We start from the raw sequence: 20,000 nt of genomic DNA, 5'->3' as shown, positions 1-20,000 counted from the left end.
GACAGACAGACAGACAGACAGACAGACAGACAGAGAAATATATATCTCTAAATATGGGGTACTGTAGAGATGGAGATAGTAAGAGATAGATTGGGACGGAGAGAGACATAGGAGGAGGGAGGCTGAGAGGGACACGTAATAAGGATACATAGAAAAAGGAAGGATAAAGAGTGAAAAAAGTGATACATCAGCGAGATGCATCACAGGAGCAGGAACATGAATTGCTGGCGTGGAGCCAAAAGATGAAGATAAAGTGAAATTGGGAACGGAAGGAACAGTTACAGAGAGGAAGAGAGATGGAGGGCGAGTTTGAATAAAACAACAGGAAGCAAAACACCTCTCCCACCTTAGAACCATTTATTTCCTCTTACATCAAGTGTGTGTGTGTGTGTGTGTGTGTGTGTGTGTGTGTGTGTGTGTGTGTGTGTGTGTGTGTGTGTGTGTGTGTGTGTGTGTGTGTGTGTGTGTGTGTGTGTGTGTGGCGAAACTGAACTCAAACAGATATTCGAGAGAGAGAGAGAGACAGAGAGAGCAGAAGATGGTTGGATTAGCAAGAGAGGAATGGTTAGTTGGAGAAGGGTATTCATCTACATGGTGGATGATATAAGGAGGGTGATGGAAAAGCTGTTCGCTTTAAGTGTGTGTGTGTGTGTGTGACTGTGGCTGTGTGTCAGATTGCCTCCTCTGATCTGTGTCAATGCCTTCACCCCCAATCCATCTATCTGTCCATCCATCTGTCTAGGTCTGTCTTTCTGTACACCTTCTCCCCTCCTGGTTCAACTCAAGTTTTTATTCTCTTTCAGGTAAAATAACTATTAGTGTTCGAAATAAAGTAGTGCACTCAAAAAAGATGATGATGCAACATCAGTGTGTGCAGAAGTCCTTAAACCAATCCCAATCATTGATGGATGAAAAGCGTGAGCTGGCGTTGATTAAGTTGCACGGGCTCGAGTTGTCAAACTGAAGGACATTCGTGAGCTTTTTGGAAGAAGGATGGGATCGAAGAGGAGATTATATCTTCTGTCGCAGCAGCTGGTCTCTTAATGTCTTTCTAATCAACATTTTTATCGTGTTATATTTTCCATAAAGATGTAATGAGCTCTTGCCGACTTGCTTGACGGAGAACATTCGTTTTGGATTAGAAACATACGTTGAACATTCATATACTAAACTGTGTGTTAGGAAACAGTTTAAAAAAGAAATACATAACCTTTTTAGCTTTACGTTCAATTCATTATTTATTTATTTATTTATTATATATATATTATATTATTTATTTATTTAAGAACTTTAGCATAGAGCATTTATGTAACAGCACTTTAATTTCCATTTTTCTATGGAACAATTTGATTGCTTGGGGTTTTCGAGCGATCTAAATGGCTTGGGTTTTCGAGAGATGTGATTGCCTGGGGTTTTCGAGAGATCTGATTGGCTTGGAATTTCGAGCGATCAGACGGGCTCGAGTTTTCGGGCGCACAACAGTTCGATCTTCACAGTACATGAATATCTGCATTTAAATAGTAAACATTGTTGTATTGGAGAGTTGAGTAACTGTTGACCGCAGTGAGCAGAACAGGGTTGTTTAAAGTTAACTAGCTAATTTGGCAGATGCCGCTGTCATGGACCATCCTCTGAAACTATCTTGGCATTGACTCAGGGAGATAAATGCTTGCAAGCTGTCTGTTTTCCTTTTCTGCTAACTGTGGCGATTCTGCCCTTCAGTTTGGAGACTATTTGAGAAAACCATTAGATTGACATAACCACATCGGGTGGTGAGTAAATTAGCTAGCATGAAGGGCAATGGAAAATTATTGACATGTTTTTAGCTGCAAGGCGAGCTAGCCAACAAACACGACCAAACTTGAATTTATTGTGGGTATGCGACAGAGTTCGGGACTGACCCTGACGGACATTTTGTCAGAGAAAAGTTGACTGATTGGCAGCTGGATAGCCTGGTAGACACCTTTGAAGGCAAGTTCATGTTAGATGTTAAGCTATTAAGGGACAGGAAGTAAAATTGACTATTTAGCTTGCTACATTTAATATGCCAAATGAACTGTGCTTTATCCAAATGTTTGGAGGTTGAAACATATTTAAAAGAGTAAGCCTTATCCATTGATACCATAACACTGTGCCTAAATTTCAAATTGGATGGTTAATTAAAGAATAATTTCATTGTGAGCTACAGTACTTAATTATATGGGTTGGGTGAGTTTATGAGAAGTTATGTAGCGTATTCCTTTTTAATTTTTACTGTCCTGTAAACTGTTGTCATTATTTAAGTGGATAGGTATTTATGATATTCTTCTCCATTGTTGAATGCCATCGACTCTTGCCGGAGGCTGAATATGTTTGTTTCAAGGCTGTCTTTGTGTGTTTGACATCAGTTACACCAGGCAGGGCCTCCCAACCTGACAGTCCCTCCAGCCGTGTGTCATATTGATGGACATGAGTCCTCCTCTGTGAACCTTTTGAGGACAACAGTGCCTGAACTTAGGTTGAGCCTGGGCTTGTAAATATTTTTTGGGACATATCTTAAAGAATGGTTTGTTCTTTGTTAATTTAATTATAATAATAATATAATGATAATTATCACAAATGTTTGTGATTGTTGGTGCTTTAATGAGCTTTATTTTAAACTGGTGTTTTAATCAACAGCCCCTCTGATTAGCACCAGGAAGGTTGTATGTGTTCATCAAATGGAGCTTAAAATGAATGGGTTTGAAAGGCGTGTGTGTGTGGTGACAAATTTTTCCGGTTTTTGTAATGATTTTAAAACATGCAAAGTATGATTTTGAGCTGTAAAAAACGTTTCTATACTTGTCAATAACTCAAAATGTCACTTACTGCACATTTACAGTGGCCTTATTTTGTAGTGTGTGTGTATGTTTTATTATGGGAAATTATTATGAATTACACAACAATAAAAATGTATAGATGGTATACCTATATTTTATTATTGCTTCATATAAAAGTAGCAAGGCAAGGAGACAATAAATAACTCAGTGTATGAGTTACAGTATTCAACCCAGCAGCAGAAGGTAGGGTCAAATGAACAACCCAGTATTCTGGGTAATATGGTAAAACCCAGCAATTGGGTCAAACCAACCCACCGCGTGTTCTGCACTTTTCGGAGTGTGGTCCAGAGTTTATTCAATTCTAATACTATTTATGATTGTTATTGTGTTGTATTGGGTTTTGCAATACCATCCATCCACCCCTTCTTCTCTTATCCTCCTAAAAATACCCCTCTTATGCACTTATTATGTGTAGTACATCCAGGCACTTAATGAACGCACTTGTGTCTGTTGTACGTCCTGGCACTTAGTGTACACACCTAATGTATTTTGTACGTCCTGGCACTTAGAAATAGCACTTCGTTTTGCATAGCATCTTATCCTAGCTTCTTCTTTTTGTATACAGAGAATGGGTTAACCTAGCAATTATAAGTTCTTGGCACTTGTTCTTTGAACATCCCTATTCTACCGACAGAGATATATTGTTGTTTCCTTTTCTTCTAAAAATGTATTTATTGTAAGTCGTTTTGGATAAACCCGTCTCCTAAATGCCCTAAATGTAAATGTATTACCTTATATGTAAAATGCAGGAGTAGTTTATAATGCTAATAATTATATTAATCTAAGGTCTTTTTTTATAATGGGCCTTGATATAAGGATGAAGATTAAGATTCAACCGCTGCTCCTCATGTCAGGCCTGTGTGTGTGCACAGTGTGTGCGTCTCTGTCATTTCACACACACATGAACTGCAACAACAAACCAACCTGTACCTCCTGGTTCTCCCCCTCTGACATCATCGGTCCGACCGACCAATCACGACGGCGTCCAGACCCGCCGGAGTGTATTCCCGTCTCCCGAAGCCCAACGGACCGTTTGGGAATCTGGTCTGGCTCAGTAATCACACTTTAGGGGAAGAAAAAAAAACGAAAAAAACACACAAAAATACATTTTTGGGAGGAAAATCCCACTTAGGTGTATCTCGGAGCACGAGTACCTTGCCAATGAAAACCTCTGGCAAGACCTGCAATTTCCACATCTGGCGCGGGGCGGCCTGGGGGGGGGGGCGGGAACAAGGAGGGGAGTTGTCAGGGCCCAGGCAGGCGGGCCTGTAGCCCCCGGAGAGGCAACAGGTCCGAGTGGAGGTGAGTGGGCGAGTATGTTCAGGGTCTCACCCTGGGGGTCCCTCACACCGGCCCCCCCTGCCACTGTGGATCAGGGTCTGTTTCAGGACCAGGTTTTGTTAAGTGGTTTGAAATCAGGACGATGTTCGGTTCTACGGTGATCATCTTTTGGTTGGATGATGGAGCACTTCTGCTTGTGTCCGTCTGTCCGTCTGTCCGTCTGTCCGTCAGTCCGTCTGTCTGTCTCTCTCTCTTCCTGCCGATCTGCCACATATCCATGGAGTGTATTTAAAAGTGCATTGATTAAACAATCATAAATCACTTGAATTCATTATGGTTGCATCAATAACAAGTACAATCGCTATCCTGCGTTGTGACCTTGCGGATTGGTACGGGCCTGTATTCAACACACAGGCCTGTAGGTGCTTTGAGAGGGAGGGGATCCAGCCAGCACCATTTAGAGCCCCTCAACCGTACCGCTCAGCACAGGGATGACGTCCGCGGCGGTGAGTGTGGTAGCTCTGGTAACAGTTTTCCAACCAACAGAAAGAGGACTTCTACATCTCGTTGGCATTTTCTGCCTCTCCACTGCCAAACCAAATCAGAGTTCTCCTGAAACGTAACGTCTTCGTGACAGATTGAACCTGAAGAGGCTTGTTGAGGGATCGCTGGTGCCTCGAGGGACCCTAATCACCAGTCACCCTAATGAGAAGGAAGCCTGCCTCAATTAATTAGGGATTTTTGGTCAAAAATCGTACAAAATTAATAACGCTCAAAATAATAATCATATAGATTATAACCGGGCAAGACTTGCGGTTTATGAACATCAAACGGAGGTGCTGGATGTAAAAATCGAAAAAAACTAATAAAAAAGGATGTTAAAATCATTTTTATATAAAAAACACAGACACACGCACACAGGTTTCACAAGTTTAAAAGCCGTCATGTGGTGCGTCATTTCGTTCCCCCTCGGTTCCAGCCCAGTTGGATTTGACTATTTCTACGTGTCTGTGTGTGTGTTTCTGTGTGTTCGTGTGTGTGTTTGCAGGTGTGTGTCTCTTGGAGAATGTGCTCATTCAATTGTCCCCCTGTGAAAGTGGATGTATCTTCTCTCCTCTTGAATTATGGGACACGACAACCCCATCGACTTTTTGTGTGTGTGTGTTTGTGATTATGTGTGTTTGGGGTGTGCATTGGTATGTGTGCGTGCGTATATTATTAATGTGTATGTGGGTGGGAGGGTGTGTGCATCTGCATATGTGCACTTCTGTGTGCGTGTGTTTGGTGTGTGTGTGTGTGTGTGTGTGTGTGTGTGTGTGTGTGTGTGTGTGTGTATATGTGCTGTTATGCGTTTCTGTGTGTTTGTCTAGGGTCCTTGCGTGTATGTGTGTGTGTGTGTGTGTGGGGGGTTCTGTTCTGTGTGTGTAAGTGCGTCCCTGTGTATGTTTGTCTTTATGTGTATGGTTCTGTGTGTATGCGCAACCCTCTACTCCTCCCTGCGTGTGTGCGTGTGTGGGTGTGTCTCTGTGTGTCTCCGTTGGCGGCATCCTGCATCTGTGTGAGTGTGTGCGACACTGTGTGCATGTGTGTGTGTGTGTGTGTGTGGGTGTATGCATCTGTGTGTGTGTGTGTGTGTGTGTGTGTGTGTGTGTGTGTGTGTGTGTGTGTGTGTGTGTGTGTGTGTGTGTGTGTGTGTGTGTGTGTGTGTGTGAGGGGAGGGGTGCTGAGCAGCGTTGACTTATAGCACTGCACTATCTCATTGACTCCCTGCGAGTCCCATTCATCACAGCCTAACCATGGAAACACAGTGCATGGCTGAGGCGCTCGGGGTCCCCGGGGCGCGGCGGTGGATCCCCCGGCCCAACGCCACCGGTGTCTGCGGACGCCGTCGCCGCCGCCGCCGCCGCCGCACCGGTCTCCCCGTGTGTTTGTGTCCTCGTAACCGTGGTTACGGCCACCGCGGGCAAACGCTCGTGTTAGCCTGTGTACCTTGGAGAAACAAAGGAGACATAGAGAGTGAGAGAGGGAGGGAGGGAGGGTGTGTGTGTGTGTGTCTGTGTGTGTGTGTGTGTGTGTGTGTGTGTGTGCGTGTGTGTTTGTGTGTGTGTGTGTGTGTGTGTGTTAGTGTGTGGGTGTGTGTGAGAGAGGTGGAGAGTGAGAAAGTGTGTGTTTATGCGCGAGGAGGGAGAAACAGAGGGATTAGGTTTGATTTATCTCTTTTTTTATTTTTGCATCGAGAAGCGATTTTCCCTGCGCCGTAGCAATTATCCAAAGGCCTGAGTGTAGTTTGAAACACACACGTACACACACACTGCATGCACTCACACACATACACAGTCAAACAATGCAACGATACTACACATACCTGTGTGTGCGTGTGCGTGTGCGCACGTTTGGTACTGGAATACAGAATGCGTTCCCACAATAGAGGCTTTTGATATTAAAGGTGACACACCCAACCACACACACACACACTCTCACTTTGGAAAAACGTGTCAAGTCTCATGGAGACGAAGGAATAAATACATTTGGAGGTGAGAGAGAGAGAGAGAGAGAGAGAGAGAGAGAGAGAGAGAGAGAGAGAGAGAGAGAGAGAGAGAGAGAGAGAGAGAGAGAGAGAGAGAGAGAGAGAGAGAGAGAGAGAGAGAGAGAGAGAGAGAGACCCCTTTATCCACTACTTGCCTCCCTAGCACAAACATCTCGGGCTGACCGCTGACACCAGCGAGCCAGTGTTCCAGCTCCCCCTCCACCTGTCTGTGGCGCGTCAGCACGCCACATGTGTCGTGCCGCGCGGCTCCGAGGCGGGCCCGCCTTGCCCTGCAGCGCGAGGCGGAGGTGGGGGTGTAAACGCAGGCCGGGTGTACCGTGCAGGCGCCGCCAGAGATGCATCCTTTTCCTCCTTCACACACACGCCATGTAACCCCCTATCCCCCCCCCTGCCGGTCACACACACACACACACACACACACACACACACACACACACACACACACACACACACACACACACACACACACACACACACACACACACACACACACACACACACACCAACATACTCACACAAGCAGAACTTGCAGAGCCTGACATACCAACGCACGCACACACAAAGAGAAACAAACATTGCAGCACGCACACACATGCACACAGGTCTCCTGTAGTGTGTCTGTGTGTCAGACTGCCGCTGGGCAGACGAGTCAATAACAACGGTTATCTGGTGGTTTTATGGTCGGCTGTACAATGCACACCTGCTCCTACTGTGATACCTCTCTCACTCTCTCTTCTTGCTCTCTATCTCTCTCTCTTTCACTCTTTCTTCGCCTCATTGCCTCTCTCTACCTCTAGCTCTACCTCTCTCCCCCTCCCTCCCTCTCTCAACTCTCTCAATACACCTCTCTCTCCCTCTTTCCACCCTTCCTACCCCTTGCTCTACCTCCTTCTCTCCCCCGTTTCTGTCCCTCTGTCTCTTTCTCTTTCTCTCTTTCTCTCTCGCTCTCTCTTCCCATGGCTGCTCCATCTCATCTCAGACGCAGAGCTTTCTGGTGCTCCACCCACAACACCCACCCTCAAAGCCCCCCCTCAGGGTGGGCCTCGACCCCCATCTCCCCTCACGTCCCCAATGGGGTTCATGGAGCACCCTGATTTGTCAGCTGGTGCTACACACACTCTGTACTGTTTACTGTCGTAGTTGTGGCAGCATAAATACAAGCACACGATCATAACCTTGTTCAACGAGTGCTGTTAAGGGTAATGGTCGTTGTGGCAGAGCTGTTACTTCTAGTAACTATCTGTGTTGTTCTAGGATGGGGGGAGGGGAGGGAGGGAGGGAGGAGGGGAGGGAAGGAGGAAGGGAGGAAGAGATCGAGGGAGGGAGTAAGGGAGGGAGGGAGGGAGGGAGGGAGGAAGAGAGGGGGGGAGGGAGGAAGGGAGGATGAGAGGAAGGAAGGAGGAAATTAAAGAAGCGAGGAAGGGAGGGAGAAAGGGAAGAGGAAGAGCGGAAGGGAGGAAAAGAAGGAATGAAGAAAAGAAAAAAAGAAAGACAGAGAAAACAGAAAGTGAACAAACAAACAAACAAACGAACGAAAGAGTGAGGAAGGAGATAAAACAAACAGGTCGGTCTACAGTCTGTCGAGTGTGCGGAACGTGCACTCGGACCCAGAAACCCCGGCATCGCTTTAAACCGTGGGACCGGGAGCGGAAACAATGGCTCTTTCTATTCCCCGCGATATGACAAACAACGGCTTTTTAATTAAGCCTACAGCCTCCACCACCGACGCTCAAACAGAGGCACCTTGGTGAGCCAACAGAGAAACCAATCGCAACTCGCACGCGCGTAAACAAAAGCCCCAACTTTTCCCCAGCGCCACATTAATATCGACGATGGCAAATGAACCAATTACACATAAAGTGAAAAACGGCGTAACAGTCGGCTTCACACGTGCACACCGAGACAAACGCTGATAGTTGTGGTGTGGAAACACACGGGCACACACTTGTGTAATCTGCTGAGGCGATGGATTTAATAACACTGCGGTTGTAAACCATACATTCTCAGCCATGTTCATGTTTTTTATTTATGTGTGTGTTGGGGGGGGGGGGGGGGGGGGGCGGGGGGGGCGCTGGGCTGGTGTATGTGTGGATCTAAGCATGGATGTCTGTGTGACTCAATGAGTGTGCGTGCTTGTGGTGCCCTCTTAGACTTTGTCAGGCTTTTTCGAATGAACTCACCTGAACTCAATTTACCTGCAGCGAAACACGCACACACACACATGTACTCCCACACATGTAAAAGTGCACGCACACACACACACACGTACATTCATATTCAAACAATATGAACTATCTTTGGGTTTGGTTTGGGCTCCCACACATGTGGGTTGGTGTGTGTGTGTGTGTGTGTGCGTGCGTGTGATTGTTTGTTTGTGTGTGTGCATGCTTTTGTTTGTGCGCGTGTGTATGTGTGTACACGTGTACGTGTGTGTGTGTATTTTTGTATGTGCGTGTGTGTATGTGTGGGTGTGTGTGTGCATGTTTGTGTACATGTATGTGTGTGGGTGTAATATTCTAAAGGTCACCCGATGTATTCGGTGTGATGGACCACTGGTTTTCTGTTAAAGTAGCACATACTGATGAACCGTCTTTCTGTCTGTATGACTCTCCGTCTGTCCTGCAGGCTGTCACAATGTGTATGCCAAGTGACGAGACCATTAACTGTTGACATCCAACGGGCCCTCGTGTGTGTGTGTTTGTGTGCGTTTGTGTGTTTGTGTTTTTTTTTGCGTGTCTGTGTCTCTGTTTGCGTTACACCGAGTGTGTCTACGTGACCGTGCGCTTTGACCTCTAGGCTGGCTTCAAGCGGGTCCTCCGTCGAGGCCGGTGATGGCCCGATTTGTCTTGTGCCTGTCAGCCCCAGCCTCCCTGGAGACTCACACAGTGGCAGGAAACAGAATGACATAGGGAGAGAGGGAGAGAGACATAGACCGACAGAGAGAGAGAATGTGAGAGGGAGGGAGAGAGAGAGAAGGAGAAGGTGGGATAGAGAGATAGAGAGAGGGTGAGACAGAGAGGGAAAGGGAGAGAGAGATAAAGCGAGGATGAAGGAGACAAGGAGAGGATGAGGGAGAGATAAAGGGAGAGAGAGAGAGAGAGAGAGGGAGAGAGAGAGTAGATGAGGGTGGTCTGGCTGTGTGTGTGTTTATCTGTGAGCATGAGCATTCAGATACTCGTTATGCTAGGCGTTTGAACAATTTAGCTCAGCCTGTGATTGCTGTGTGTGTGTGTGTGTGTGTGTGTGTGTGTGTGTGTGTGTGTGTGTGTGTGTGTGTGTGTGTGTGTGTGTGTGTGTGTGTGTGTGTGTGTGTGTGTGTGTGTGTGTGTGTGTGTGCTATGTGGATTTTGTTATTTTCCTTAACATTTATATTATTATGTTGACACATCTCCCCAGTCTGGGGCTCTGTTTCAGTTGTGAAAGTGTCATGTTAATTCCACCCCCCCACCTCTCTCCCCCTCTCTCCTGGGGTCCTGCTCATACTTTATGTGCTGTGTGTGTGTGTGTGTGTGTGTGTGTGTGTGTGTGTGTGTGTGTGTGTGTGTGTGTGTGTGTGTGTGTGTGTGTGTGTGTGTGTGTGTGTGTGTGTGTGTGTGTGAGGGATCAAGTGTTTGTGTTGGTCAGCTGTCAGTAGCTCCTGGGTGGGCTCCAGTTTGCATATTGTTAATTTCTCTCGCTTAGTCACTCCATGGGGCAGTGCGCACTCGTGTGTGTGTGTGTGTGTGTGTGTGTGTGTGTGTCCAGTAGAACCGGCCCTTCCCGTTGACACTCGTTTTGATAGACATGCTGACATGCTACCCTTTACCTATGTGTGTGTGTTAGGGTTAGTGTGTGTGTCTGTGTGTGTGTGTGTGTGTCTGTGTATGTTTATGTGAGCAAATGTGTGTGTGTGTGTGTGTGTGTGTGTGTGTGTGTGTGTGTGTGTGTGTGTGTGTGTGTGTGTGTGTGTGTGTGTGTGTGTTTGTGTGTGTGTGTGTGTGTGTGTGTGTGTGTCTGTGCCTGTGTGTTTGTGTGTGCCTATGTGTGTATGTGTGCGTTTGCACACATATACATGCGTAAATATGTGTGTGTGTGTGTGTGTGTGTGTGTGTGTGTGTGTGTGTGTGTGTGTGTGTGTGTGTGTGTGTGTGTGTGTGTGTGTGTGTGTGTGTGTGTGTGTGCGTATGTGTGGACAGGACTGTGTGTGCTTTGGTGTGAATGACAAGGTCTGACATGCTAGCATTTGTCTCAGAAATGCCAGGACACAGAACTGACACCAAAGGGCAGATTCTGAAACAAAAAACGAGAGAATTAGAAAAAGCATGAAAGAGAAAGCTGGAGAGAGAGAGGGATAGAGGGATAGAGAGATGAATAGAAACACCCAAATGAGAGGAGATTCCGGGGAAGAAGTCACCTGGAGGAAAGGAAGAAAAGAGAGAGGGAGCGATTGAAAGAACGAACGAGAGAGAGAGAGATGACTAGTGCGAGAACGAGGCACGGAGATGGCTAAAAGCCAGAGAGGTTGAGGGTATATGTTCCTGTCCCAACACTTAATTGGGCGGGTCAGTGACATACAGGATATTTTTAAATCTAGCCAGAGCTCTCACACCGCGGAGCAGCAGCGGTTCAGACGTCTCTTTCTCTCTCTCTCTCGCTCGCTCGCTCGCTCGATCTCTCTCTGTCCGCTGCATTACTCTCACGCTGGGCCTTCATGGCCCCTTGAGCACATTCTGTCCCACCGAGCCACTCTTGCATCAATTACACCCAAAACAATTTGGTGGAATGGGCTGCTTCATATTGAACATGGTTCGTTATCGTGTATTTTAATCGTGTCTTTTTTAGGAAAACGTTAGTTTGTAGCTCGTTGGTTACAGTTTAAAGTGACCCTTTTGTCTCGCGCATTGGAAAGATGTCTGGAGGATCAGTGGACGAAACTAAAAGCAGACACTATGGCGACACTCACGAGTTCCTCTCGATCTGTCTCTTTTCATTTCCTTTCATCATTCCTTCCTCCTCACTCCCTCCACCCTCTCCTCCTCCACTCTGCTCTCCTCCTCTCACCTCCTCTCCTTGCCTCCTCTCCTATCCACTCGTCACCTCTTCTCCTGCTTTCACTCCTCATCTCCTCTTCCTCTCTCTTCATCATTAACCTCTCCCTTCCTCTCCTCCCCGCTATTCCCCTCCTTTCCTGTCTCCTTCTCCTCTCCTCTTGCCTCTCCTCATCTACTCTCACCTCCTCTTCTTTCCTGTCTCCTTCTCCTCTCCTCTCTTCTCCTAACCACATTTCATCTATTATTATAGTGCCCAAAAACAGACAAGTGAACACACACACACACACACACACACACACACACACACACACACACACACACACACACACACACACACACACACACACACACACACACACACACACACACACACACACACACACACACACACACACAAACGAGAGGTTATTCGGGTTGCCTGGGCTGTCTTTGGAAAAATTGCATCATATTTTTGGAAACATTCAATGGTTAATCCAGAAAAATCCATCTGATGGTCATCAAACAGCCTTCTGTTTGTCTGTGTATGTGTGTGTGTGTGTGTGTGTGTGTGTGTGTGTGTGTGTGTGTGTGTGTGTGTGTGTGTGTGTTTGTGTGTGTTTGTATGTTTGTGTCTTGGTGTGTGTGTGTGTGTGTGTGTGTGTGTGTATGTGTCTGTGTGTGTGTGTCTCTCTCGCTGTCATAGGTTTTTGTGGAACATCGAGCACAAATGACAAATGGGTTTTGAAAACCACAGTGACGTTATATAGAAAATTATATAGTCGTATAGGAGCATGTTTGTCCGTCACATGAGCCCCTGTGTTCCTCAATGTTCCTTCATGTGACGAGCGTGTGTGTGTGTGCGTGTGTGTACGTGACTCGGTACGTGCATTGGAGGATGTGGGAAACTGTTGGAGGAAGCGCATTCACAAACACATATACATTTGCGTGTGAATGTGTATGCATGAGGTTGTGAATATGGCCGTGATAATGATGATGACCGTGAAGAAGACAAACAAGCAATGTGTCTTCAGAATGGATGGAGAATTTGAGTGTGTTTCTGCGTGTCGTGAATGTGTCTTTATGTTTGTTGTGCTTGTGTGTTTGTGTTTGTGTTTGTTGGGCAGGTATGTTTGTGTGTGCGCACATGTGTTTGTGTGCGATTATGTGTACTTGCAAGTGTGTTTTTCTGTGTGTTGTACACGTATTTCTGTGTTGCGCGTATATTTTTGTGTTGTGCGTCTATTTATGTGTGTTGCCATTGTGTGTGTCTATGTGTAGTGTATGTCTTTGCATACTGTTTAACACACACATTCATACACACACAGCATTGCTCCATGTATTTACACAAGCAGTATTTGGCATATATGCATTTATTTCCATCGTCCTGGACAATGAAGTCTTTTTAAGGGTGTGTGTGTGTGTGTGTGAGTTAGTGTGTGTGTGTGTGTGTGTGTGTGTGTGTGTGTGTGTGTGTGTGTGTGTGTGTGTGTGTGTGTGTGTGTGTGTGTGTGTGTGTGTGTGTGTGTGTGTGTTTTTTGTGAGTGTGTGAGAGAATTAAAGTTACAGTACATAAACAGTACAATATATAAAGTAATAGAGAAAATCACAGTCAAAAATAATGATCTATTCACAGATAGGAAGACGAAAACACAGGATGACAAATCGGGGCTGAAATGGAAAGAGATAGAGAACATTTGCAAGGGTTTATATTTTAACTGCCCATATTTACAATAATGAAGCAGTTTTAAGTAGCTATATACGCTCAATGATTTCTATTCTAGCTGTTGCTCTGCCTTTCTTTTCTTAGCCCCACATGTCCCTGCCCAGCCACCGTAGGAGTAGGTAAAGTGATGCCTGTTATTACAAGCTGCGTGTCTGGAGCTGCAGGACACCTTTTCCTCTCCAGACGGTCCCCAACGGAGAGCTCTCATCTCCCTGGGACGTGATATGATTTGTTCCGAATCACGATTTATTTTCTTATTTTTTTAAAAAACGATAATATTTTTTTGGAGTTGTGGAAAGTGGAGAGAGAGAGAGAGAGAGAGAGAGAGAGAGAGAGAGAGAGAGAGAGAGAGAGAGAGAGAGAGAGAGAGAGAGAGAGAGAGAGAGAGAGAGAGAGAGAGAGAGAGAGAGAGAGAGAGAGAGAGAGAGAGAGAGAGAGAGCTCAAAATATCAGAACTGCAGACGCCATTTAGACAAGCCACACACGCACACACACAGTCTCCTGGGTAGCCCACATTCGCATGTGCAGGTGTGATTTCTGTTTCATGTTTGTATTTCATGTTGTATTGGTCTGTAAACATTTGAAATGTGTTTTCCTCCAGTGGGCCTTCTGCTGTCTGGCCACTAGAGGCAGCAGTGAGCCATACACACAGGATCGTTTTGAAGTGTGCGGAGTGCGTACCATCTGGCCTCTACAGTGGTATTCAACTGTGCTTGGCTTGCTTACTGTTTAATTTACACTGAACCTGGTTGCCAGCCGACCCCATTCTATTGGGACTAAATCGACTGTCTTGTGGTGTCAAGGAAGGGAGGGTGTGTGTGTGCGTGTGTGTGTGTGTGTGTGTGTGTGTGTGTGTGTGTGTGTGTGTATTGGGGGGGAGGGAGGCTATACCTCTATTTATTTTCTTATATCACTTCACATGCATAAGGGGAAGCATGATGTGTTTTATAGTTTAATCAAAGCTAGTATCGGCCCTAATTCTATATTTAGGTTGTTATTTATTACCATACTCAGCAGAGGTTCAGACGTCTCTCTCTCTCTCTCTCTCTCTCTCTCTCTCTCTCTCTCTCTCTCTCTCTCTAACTCTAACTCTCTCTCTCTCTCTCTCTCTCTCTCTCTCTCTCTCTCTCTCTCTCTCTCTCTCTCTCTCTCTCTCTCTCTCTCTCTCTCTCTCTCTCTCTCTCTCTCTCTCTCTCTCTCTCTCGTTATCTGGTTGACCAGAAGAAACAAAATAACATATTGAGTGAACCCTGAGTTTGTCTATAATGGGGCGTCTGGGAGACGTCCTTTGTAACCTAGATAAAGACTCACTTATTATATATTTTAAAGCAGTGTGCTAGGTTGTAAACAGAACAAAAAAGATGCATTGCATTATATCTAAATTATTCCAATTGTTAGAATGAAGTAATAAAATCTGTGTTTTTGTAGATAATTGCGAATTTGTGCCAATATATAGCAATGCTGAAATGTATTTCTCTCTCGCGTGCGCTCTCGCTCTCGCTCGCTCTGACGCTACAGCGATTTGTTTACACCACGGTTCCTTTCATGGAGATTGTGTACTCTTTTGTTGAATAGTTTTGAGATCTTTCTGTCGCTTTGGCTTGCTCATGGGCAAACAGCCGCTGGGCCCACAGTGGGGGATGGACCCCCAGTCGCCTCACCTCGGCTTGCTTCGCTGGGCCAGGTCCTCTCTTTTTATTCCATTTTCTTGCATTCATCTGTTTGTTTTTGATAAGCAGTAGCGTTCCATAAAGGCGTATTCTCCTTCCTGCGTTCCATTGTTTTGCCGCAATGATTCGCGTTCAATATATGCAGCAGCGGATGTCAATGTATGTTGATTTATGTTATCTCCCTCGCTTGTTCCAGCACCACCTTAGTGGGTGGGGGGATGTAACCTGAGATCCATCCAAAAGAACAACACAACTTTGAAAAAGCAACACTGTTTCTCTCCCTGTGTTTATAACTATATGTTCTGTGTCGTGGACGGCAGTAAAACGTCAACTTCATCGCTGCGCAAAAATAAAGCAATCAAATGAAATCCGGATGCTGATCTGTTTGCTTTGCTCCATTAATTCCACCTCTTCGTCATCGGGTCCCAGAACGTATTTTGCGATGTAAGTGACACCAAGGGAGAGGAATCCGAACAACACGTGGGTTAACAAGGATGTTTAAACATTTGGTGGGATGAATGTCTCGAGGATAAGTCATGCGGTCAGCTGTGCTGTGACCTTTGTGAGCTGAGCGATACTTTGTGGGCGGAGGCCATTTGTTATTATGTGTTTTATTAGGGATATTTGCAATGAGAATACCATCCCGTGCCTTTTTCCTATGAAGGCTTCAACGTTTCTCTAATTTAATCTGATTCGTGATTTATTACAATTCTGTCTGTCTGTCTGTCTGTCTATTTTTTGCCCCGAAGCACTCTTTCAAATGCCCTCATTTCCCTCCTTTTCTCTTCCAATCCATCAATCCAGAGCGGTGTCACTCAAAGTCAGCCACACTCAGGCAGGCACACACACACACACACGCACACACAGGCACACACACAAACACACACGCACACGCACACAGGCACACAGGCACGCACACCAATACACAGGCACACAGGCAGGCACACACACACACACACACACACACACACACACACACACACACACACACACACACACACACACACACACACACACACACACACACACACACACAGGCACACAGCCACACACACACACACACACACACAGGCACACAGCCACACACACACACACAAACACAGCCACCTACAAACAGAGACATTCAGCACCACACACGCTGCCCTGCACACCGTCAAAGGGTGTGTGCATCCACCACGGTGATCTGTATCACCGCAGCGCGATGAGATTACATCATTGGTCCACCTAGCAGCCCTAATACCTGCCTTCCTTTAAGGTTACCTTTACCTACCTTTGACTCTGGACACGAGAGAGAGACATCCGGATCGACTGACAGAGGGAGAGAGAGAGAGAGAGAGTGAGCGAGTCCCTGTTTGACTGTACAACACAACCTGACGTGATTGGTTAGCCTCGTGATGGATGTTGCCACGACGACCCCCCCCTGGGGACTAATCGGCGGACTGCTCCTTGTCAACAAGCGAAGCAGAGAGTGGGCCGGCAGCGGGGGATAGCTAGGGGCGGGGCAGAGATTGATCGCCATAGAAATGAGCACCAGGTTAATGACTGTGTGTGTGTGTGTGTGTGTGTCTTGTGTGTGTGTGCGTATCTGCGTGTGCGTGTGTCTGCGTGTGTGTGTGTGTTTGCGCATGTGTCTTTGTGTGCTTGCATGTGGGTACATGCTCGCGTGCGTGTGTGTGTGTGTGTGTGTGTGTGTGTGTGTGTGTGTGTGTGTGTGTGTGTGTGTGTGTGTGTGTGTGTGTGTGTGTGTGTGTGTGTGTGTGTGTGTGTGTGTGTGTGTGCGCGCGCGTGTGTGTTTGCCACAATCTCCTCCGTCGTCAATCTTGTTAGCAAAAATTCTAATCTGTTCGCATGAGGTCTCAGCGTTCGGTATTCGTTCAGTCATCCCTGAATGCTCCGGGAGGCCGTGTTTCCTCCGCGTCCGGGGAGAGGAGAGGGGATTTCAGATAAAGGAGTCAATGAGGCGGGATCCCACATGCAACACTCACAAAGCCCTCATCCAACTCCCACATCCCAAGGAATACCAGGAGGAAACGTCGGAGTCCAACGCGTTTCCTTATAGCCGCGTCAATCACTAGTCAAAGTCTCGAAAAGACTCCTCCGAGCTCGGCCGTTGTTTTTCAACCCTTCATGTCAAAGATACAATCCTTTTGATTATATCTTCCAACAGCTGTTTGGCCGAGGGCTAGTGTTTAGGCGGGGGGGGGGGGGGGGGATGTGTTTTAGTCGTCAGGAAAAGCGAAGCTCAGGACACGTTTACTGACCGTAGGCGTTTGAGTTCTAGGAGCCCACGTTTGTGTTTGGTGCAATGTTTGCTCACATTAAGTTCATTTGTATTTGCGGTGCTTTGCTGCAATCGTCGAGGGGTTGGTGAATGTGAAAAAGTCGGTTGTTTTTCCGCTACCTTTTCCGATTCTCATTTGAATAAATCAGTGGAGTCTGCTGAACTCTCAGTGCAGCATCTGTGCAAGGCCAATATCTCCGATAAATATTGGGTTTTGCAAATATGTGCTCAAGGGTGCTGGAAGTAAAATAAACATCTGTTGAAGTATAAACTTTGTTGTAGTTTACACTTGTAAGATAATTGATCATTAATAATTATAATTATAATAAATACATTTGAAGTGATTAATACCATAAAGGTCTGAGAGAGAGAGAGAGAGAGAGAGAGAGAGAGAGAGAGAGAGAGAGAGAGAGAGAGAGAGAGAGAGAGAGAGAGAGAGAGAGAGAGAGAGAGAGAGAGAGAGAGAGAGAGAGAGAGAGAGAGAGAGAGAGAGAGAGAGAGAATATATGTGTGCCTCTTTATTTGTGTATTTAAAAAATATGATTTAGAAAAGCCTAATCATAACCCATAATGCCATTAACAATGTGGCACACAAGGCCGCCCGTACGTAGAGATGTACTCCCACCCCTCCCCGCTCAACCAACAACCAGCAGGGCCGTTACAGCACAGCCTTCCACCATCCAACACTGCCATCCACCAGCCTCTGCTTACAGTGGATTTCAATTTCAACCATGCAACTTTGGTTTCTGATCAGATTTCAACCATTTATGTTGTGGTCTGCTCCGCCTGGTATTCATGCCCCAAAGAGATGTTTGGTGTTTGTTTGTTTACGTGGAAAACTTTGAGACTTATCTACCGCAGTCCTGTGTGAGCTGGGAGAAAGAGCCTTTCAGTTGATTTTTCATTTAGCTCATTATGGCTAAGGCAAACACCAGCAACTGTGTGTGTGTGTGTGTGTGTGTGTGTGTGTGTGTGTGTGTGTGTGTGTGTGTGTGTGTGTGTGTGTGTGTGTGTGTGTGTGTGTGTGTGTGTGTGTGTGTGTGTGTGTGTGTGTGTACTTGAAGTTGCATAATGTGTGTGTGAGAGAGAAGAGGGAGAGAGAGACAGAGAGAGATGTAGATAAAGATGTTGTCTGTGTATTTATGCATTCTTGTGGTGTTTTATCTGACAGTAAATGCATGCAAAATTCATCAGATCCCATCAGCTACATGGAACAATCTGCTACACCAGCTGAACCATGATTGGACAAACCTGAAACCAACCGCTCCAGAAAGGGGCTTTGCATGTGTATGTACATAATTTAGTTTAAGTGAATATTTTTTGTGTGTGTCCACAATCCCTTCGCGATGTTGCAGTACGCCTTTGTACTTTTAATGTGAAAAATAACCCAGAGATATAATCTGCCAAGGAGTTTGCAACAATGCAACTACTGTCTCCGTTTAGAGCATCAGCCTCCATTTCTGACTTCCACTGTGTTTTATTTACTAGTTGTTTGTTGTCGGCCTGCGACGACCACTCTTTGAGACGTATGGCTCGTACTGCACAGCCAAATCCAAACTACATTGGAGGAGAATATTGACAATATGTAGACCACACAGGGAATAAAAAACTGTTCTTGTTTTTATGGGAAGGAGGGCGGAATAAAGAGAACCAAAGAGAGCCAAACAGCCATTGCAAGAAGCCTACACATCAAGTCACTAGCACTGTCTGGCTCTCTCTCTCTCTCGCTCTCGCTCTCGCTCTTGCTCTCTCTTGCTCTCTCTTGCTCTCTTCACTTCTCTCTGTCTTTCTCTGCATAAACATTTGCCTGACCAAATTGCTTTCCCTGCTTTAGCTTCCTCTCTACCTCCCTCTCTCTCTGTGCTTCATCTCTCCATACGTTTTTTATTGTCTTTAATTCCCTCTGTTTTGTATCTTCTTGCTGTTGTTTGCTGTTATCTGAGGACCATATCAAAGTCCCCCTGTGTTATTTACACTGGTTATGTTAATGAAAATAGATTTTCTGCTTCCATTTAGAGTTTCATCCTCGCCAACTTCCTCTTATACAGGATGAAAAACTGGCGAGCAAACAAAAACCAAATAAAATATAATTGAAAAGAAAGAAAAACATAAAGTTCAGTATTTTAGAAGAAGAAGTTAAATGATATTGTTTATTAGCATTGGAAAACTGTCATCTGGGCAACCATGTCCAATATTTCAAGAAATCACTGTTTTATTTTAAGTTTGTAGGCAAAAAAGCTTCCTGGAGTCATGGTAATGTGTTCACACAAGAACACACACACACATACACACCCCCTCGCTCCCCGCCCGCACACATACAGACAGACACACACACTTGCTTGACGAACATCTGCCCCATGTCAACTTTGAGTAGAAAGTTGAGTAAAAGACAGACACACACACATACACATACACACACAAACACACACACTCACTTACTTGAGGAGCATATGCCCTATGTCAAGCTAGAGTAGAAAGTTGACTAAAAGACAGACAGACACTTAAAGGAGTTCAATATCAACTGTACTTCTTCATAAAATGACCATGACATATCCTCAGAGATAAGGAATACAATCTTAATCACAGTATTGGCATCTCCGACAACAATGCGACAGCAAGTATACTTCCTT

Source organism: Gadus morhua, chromosome 22, assembly GCF_902167405.1.
Source record: "Gadus morhua chromosome 22, gadMor3.0, whole genome shotgun sequence".
Lineage (NCBI taxonomy): Eukaryota > Metazoa > Chordata > Actinopteri > Gadiformes > Gadidae > Gadus > Gadus morhua.
Note: the sequence above shows the minus strand (reverse complement) of the source record.